Genomic DNA, 6,897 nt, shown 5'->3' with positions numbered 1-6,897 from the left:
TTCCTTTCAAGCAGTGTTAAGGTCCAATATTAATAATGTACACTAAACTTTTTGTCAGTCATACGTATTTGTTTTTATTAAACTACAGACTACAATGTTTAGATCAGTGATGGCGAACCTATGGCACGCGAATGTTTTATTTTGAATACCTAATAATTAAAAAATATTTGTTTTACAAAAAAGTTTTACAAATAAATATATATTATATAGGTAGGTAGGTATATACTTAATGAAAACATAATGACAATAATAGCCATGCGTATTTTTGTCAGTTTTTAATATTAATTTTAATTGGGAAATGGAAATGATGAAATTCATGCATAATTGACAGATCGCTTTGTAGTAGAAAAAAAAGCAGGCGAATACTCTTCAAGAATAAGCATTACCTTTCATTGCATAGGTTGGTCCTTACGCTTTATGCAAACACATGTAATATTATTGCACTGACCTCATCAGGCGTCGGGGAAGCATGAAAGAAGCGTGGTTAACATGATCCCACGATCTCTTTGAAAATAAGTAAAAAAAGGCCTAAGGTACCTATGCCTTTGGTTAGAAACACTGAAAGACGGTAGTACTAAACTTTTTTAACGGTATTACTAAAAAAAAACTTTTCCCTATAAAAAGTGCTCGGCACGTCAGAAAGTCGAAAAATGATATTTGGGAAATTTTGGCATGCCTATGTATAAAGGTTCGCCAACCCTGGTTAAGATAATGTTTGTCAGTTTTTAAAATTCAATTAAACCCTGCCTAATCCAACCTATGCATCCAACCCAAATTTAATAATAAAAAAAAAACATTCAGGGCAGTGGAGCATTACAAACTTTCGGTGCTCTGGCTCCGCTCCTACTATGGGTAAAAAAACCCCATCGCTCCACTGCTCCGTGTACCTGCTCTGAGCTCTGCTCTAGCGCTCTGGTTTAATGTAAACCCGATATTCGTTATACCTGTATCGGACACGCGAATCCATTCGAAAACTGTACGACATTTCCACCGTTTTGAATGTTATCTGTGTGGGTAAAAAAACGACAAATAAACATCACAAACAAACTACAGTCATTCTGTGGTTTTTTGTTGACTGTTATTTTATATTGCATCTAAAGTGTTGTCATTTTGAGTATTAACCAGTATGAGTCACTTCAAACATGAGGTAATTAAATAATAAGGTCAATTTATTCATCTCAGTACACTAGGTCAATAATATTACTTCAGTGATTTCATTGCGTGTACGTATTATTATAATATAATATAAGCTTACCGTTGGTTTATTATAATAATAATTATATTTTTAAAAAAGACACATTGAGCACATAACAAATTATTAATTCAAGACGTTCACAACATCACATTTAGAATAAAAAGTACAGTAAGTAAATCAACTAGAGAAAAAAAACAAAGCAAAAAATAGTTTTATAGAAAAGAAGTAAAATAAAAAAACAATGTTAATTCAAAAAAAAAATACGAATTAAACAATAAAACAGAGTACATAATGCATCGCTAAAAATGTCTACATCTCTAGGGAGTGCATTGACCAGCCGCACAGCCTTCGCTATTGGTGCCTGGTGAGTCTGACGTGAGGAAACGGCTTTCACCCAAAATGGGCCATGGCTGCGAAAATTGAAATTTTCTAGAATATCAGGAATGGAAACTATACATCATGCAAAAATGCTTTAAGAGCAGAAGTGACCTACGAGCTTCAAGAGAATGAAAGGCGAGCATGCCTTGAATAAAGTTTGTCGGAAAATACTACTCGTTTGAGAAACTGTCGAAAGGAAAATAATTATATTATATTAAAATAAAGGTGTCGAAGAAATTTCTTCAAAACTCGCTCTAAAACAAGCATATAGGAATTGATAATGACCCACACTCGAGAATACTCCGTACTTAACATATCCGGTTTTGTTTCTGGAACCTTTACCTGATTTACATTTACGCTGATTATCTTTACCTCTTCTATTAATGAAACACTGTGCGGCGATCTCCCCGTTATCACACACATGAAAGAGGGGCGACTCTGTTGGACAGGCCGTGTCTCAAGATGTAAAACCCCCAACCACTAAAGAGGCTCTTCATTCACTGGCTGGATGGAGAGTGGGCTCTCGTAGGATATAATATAGGAATTGAGGGAAATGAAAACAGACAATCTTGCAAAAGAAGTTGGCCAATAATTAGGAACACCATCCCAGTAGATTCCAAAATGCTCAGAATTAAGTCCATAAAGAAAAACCAGTGCCAAAACAAGTGGGTAGATTCCTGACACAGATAATCCCTTGACAAAGAGAAATGGAGTAAGTCTATTCCAGTGGCAAGGTGTGAAGGTAGGCTGTTAAAATCCGACATAAATAGTGCACATTAACTATAATATTATATAACATGGCCCCCACATCCTGAAGCGAGCCCTCAGGCCTGGATCTATGGCGGGCCCCCCTATCTATCATTAAGGTTAATGATAGTGTGATTTTCTACAGTAGTGTTCCCCAAGTGGTTTCCACGGAACCCCAGGTTTAAGGGTATTCTTAAATAAATTTGTATGATTTTATGACGATTTATGGCGATTTTTAAATAAATCCAGTTGATTTATTGAGTTGTCGGCACTTAGCAAGTTATGAAAAATTGATCGCGACATCTAAGAGCAAATTTGTGGTTTTTCTAACTTTACTGGTTTACCCGCCACGCCAGGCCCCTTCTAAGCCCAGGCCCCCAGACTAGAGTCCTGTCAGCTCCCCCCCTTGTGGGGGCCATGATATATAATATATTATATTACCACGTCCGATCCTAATAAGATCATAATATGGGTTTGTATTAACAGATTTTGGTTTTTACGAGAAATTAATGTGTGCTAGTCGCTTGCTCAACCTATTAGGACTTAGGTCAATATTCTGACTCCAAACACACATTGAAAAACAATATGTGTATTTGCCAAAACCAGAGGTGAAAAATCGAAAATTAAATGCACGCTTCCAACACGTCCATTTAAGGCTGAGGCATGGTCTAAAAAGATCGTGACTACGCGACGCGCAGATTGTGCAAACGACGCGTGCAGAACAAAATATAATGTGTTATAAAAAATCAACATGCGTCCATTTAACGTTATGTTTATTGTTATATTAGTAATAATAATAATATATTCATTGACATGTTTTCTTTTACGAGTAAATGCGTAACGTTTTTTAGTCATCTTTACACGATTTAAGAATATATTCCTCCGACGCCATCACAAAAAAAAATGACGTGCTTACAGCTCGACTATCGCTCTCCGATTGGCAACAACGAGTCCAAAATTTCGTCCTACCTATTATTGAAAATTATTTGCCGTTTCACTGATGTATGCTCTTAAGTTAAGGCATACGCCAAACTACTCGCTGTCAAAAAGGGCGATTGAAAGTTGAAACCGAAATAAAAGATGAATTTTATTGTAGACATAGCTGAGTATAAATAATTACAAGATAAAAAGAACTTTTTATATACAACGTTTTTAAATTTTCTGTTGAATTATCATGCTCAATATGCTCAAACATGTACTTGATATGAAGTAAATAAAAAACAAACAAACAAATATAGAATACTGAAATATCATTTTGACATTTCATTTTGATTTCCATAGTAACGCACGTGTATATTAATAATTTAGTTGCTAGGACTACCCTCTTAGCAACCAATTTTACTTTTTACGGATTTTTCTGAAATAACTTTCCATACAAAACAGAATTAGCTGAAAATGAATTCAATTCTGCTTAAAGATGGCTAAAAGTATTAAAAGAATGCATTGGCATCGTGTTCTGATATACTTATTCTAAAAGTTTCAAATGTCTAGCTAGTCGGGAAGTTAGTTAAAAATCGATTGCAAGATTTGTACTGGACAAAAAACCACCGGAAAAACAAGAATACGAGATAATAAAAAGGTTGTAAAAATGATAGATTGGTTCGTATCAGTGTGCCGCGAAAAATTTATAATTTGAATAGTGTGTTATCGTGCGAAAATGGTTGAGAAGCACTGGACTAAACAACTGATTGACTTGATTTTTAGATAGTTATAATATAGTTTCCATATTATAAATTATACATTCATATTCTAACTACATAGTGTGTAAGCATTCACACCATATAAACCGGAATTGCAGTCATTCGTTGACTTTATATTATGTCAACGCATTCATATTAGGTATATGTGCCTACATATTATTTTGCATTCTATAACATTGTCACCCACACCATATAAACCAAATGGCGGTCCTATTTTTTTTTTTAAATAGTTATCTAAACATTTAAGTAAATATCTGAATTGAGATTAGCAATCCAACTATCCAGGCGGCTCTCGTGGTACAGTGCGTAAGGTGCTGGCCTTCCACCCGAGAGTTCTGAGTTTTCGATTACTGGTGAGGACACAATATTTATGTGTTTTTCTCAAAGCCTGGGTGTTTGTGACTGTTCAAAATTGCTAACAACCAACTTGTACGAAAAAGCAAGGACATGCTTATTAATAATTCTAAAAAAAATCCAACTATCCAGGAAATCCCATTTTCCCACACCATATTCACATTGAAAACACATTTTCTTTTGCCAGATGCGGGATTGGAATCCGTACCACATTTTCAGTGACAGATACTAGGTATGTTATAAATAATATAAATATATATTTGTGTAAAACCGTTTATAAAACTGCACTCGAGTAAATAATCACGGTTAACAAATAAAAATAGCCTCAGTTGCTTATGTAAAAAATTGAATGGCAACTGAGCGATTTTAATAGTTTCTAAGTTTACCAACTTAGCCATGCTTCTGGCGCTTGGAAAATAATTTAAAATGTCGTAATAGAAAAAACGTATAAGATTCCTTCGACATTTTTATTATTTATACCTAGTCAAAATTCTTTGATTTACCTATCTTATTAGAGGGTGGGTCAATAAGTCCTTAGAAAAGCCGACAGGTGGCGCGACTAGTACTGTAAGCGGTTTGTTTTCATGCAGCGGCACTACCGATTCAGTATGCTGCGAAGTTTCAATCAGATTGGTCGGGTTGTTGTTTTTTATTTTCGTACATTTAAAAAAAAAATTGCTTGTTTACAAAAATGGAGAAAATTGAGTTTAGAGCTGTTATTAAACATTTTAATATAAAAGGGTTAACAGCAAAGGAAATAAAAAATGAGTTGGATTTAGTTCACGGCATATCTGCTCCTTCACTTGCAACTATTTATAACTGGTTAAATGAATTTAAACGTGGTCGTACATCAACAAAGGATGAACCACGCTCAGGACGTCCTGTAGAGGTGACTACACCAGAAATGATCAATAAAATCCACGATATGGTGTTAAGTGACCGAAGATTAAAGTTGAGTGAGATAATTGAGGTTACAGGGATCTCAAAAGGTAGCGTCATTTCTATTTTACATGACGAATTGGGCATGAATAAAGTTTCTGCAAGATGGGTGCCGCGTTTGCTCACAGTCGACAATAAACGCAATAGGGTGGTGGCCTCTAAAGCCCTGTTGTCGCTCATGCAACGCAATTCGGATGAATTTTTTCGTCGCTTTGTGACTGTTGATGAAACATGGATACACCACTATACTCCCGAGACGAAAGAACAGTCAAAGCAGTGGATTGCGAAAGGCGAACCATGTCCAAAGAAGGCGAAAACCGTAAAATCAGCTGGTAAGGTTATGGCTACTGTATTTTGGGATGCACGTGGAATTATTTTCGTTGACTATTTGGAAAAAGGAAAAACAATAACAGGGGATTATTATGCATCTTTATTGGACCAGCTAAAAAACGAAATTGAAGAAAAACGGCCTCATTTAAACAGGAAAAAAATCCTCTTTCATCAGGACAATGCCCGTGTTCACAGATATTTACGATCAATGGCTAAAATTGAAGAATTGAAGTTCGAATTGGTCAACCACCCACCGTATTCGCCAGATTTAGCCCCCAGTGACTTTTTCCTTTTCCCAAACTTAAAAAAATGGCTAAGTGGACAACGTTTTTTTTCAAATGAAGAAGTCATCGATCGGACAAATGCTTATTTTGAGGACCTTCCGAAAACTTATTTTTCTGACGGTTTAAAAAAAATTGAGAAACGTCTAACCAAGTGTATTGAGCTCCAAGGAGATTATGTTGAGAAATAAAAAAAAAATACAAAAATAAAAACTGTTTTAATGCTTTTTTCTAAGGAATTATTGACCCACCCTCGTATATTACTTATTCTTACCTATAATATTCTTTACCTATATTAAAAAATATTTACTTAAGTATATGAAAACATTAAAAAGAAAAATACTTATTGTTTTATTTTAAGTCAAAGATAAAAAATGCTATCAAATGCGAATTTGGTAAAGGTTATTAAATATTATTTTATGGTCATATTTATTAATAAAATTTAGTTTATTAAGTTTTCTAAATTGTAATGAAAAGATTTTTGACCAATAATTCATGGTTGTAAGTAATTAAAAAACATCGATTTTTATAAAAAAATATAAATGGATATACTTAACTTGATATCCTTTTTATTTTAATTTTGATGTCGACAGCGACGAAATAGGTCCACCAAATTTTGGCGCGAAACTTTATAGTTATGTAGATACTGACAAACCGCCCTCTGACTCTGGACGAATACGGAAGAATGGGAATCGTGGGAGAGAAGATATTTTTGTGGAATGTGGGTTGTGAACATTGATTTTTGAAAACTGGTGTATCATGACAGACAGTAAAACTTCCAAAGTTGACAGTATAACATTATTTTACACATCGCGTTCGCGCGGAAAGAGTATCTAAGTATTTAGGATGTGTCTAACTTATTAGGCAGACATGGGGATAATGCGTGCTAGAGGCGTGTTTAAATAATGTATCGCCTCTCTTTTTAGATCAGGGGAGGGCAAACTGCGGCCCGCCGGGTATTTTTTTGCGGCCC

This window comes from Rhyacophila brunnea, unplaced genomic scaffold (genome assembly GCF_057557595.1).
Source record: "Rhyacophila brunnea isolate RB1 unplaced genomic scaffold, BYU_Rbru_1.0 scaffold_16, whole genome shotgun sequence".
NCBI classification, from domain to species: domain Eukaryota; kingdom Metazoa; phylum Arthropoda; class Insecta; order Trichoptera; family Rhyacophilidae; genus Rhyacophila; species Rhyacophila brunnea.
The sequence above is the reverse complement of the archived record's forward strand: the minus strand, read 5'-3'. Positions refer to the sequence as shown.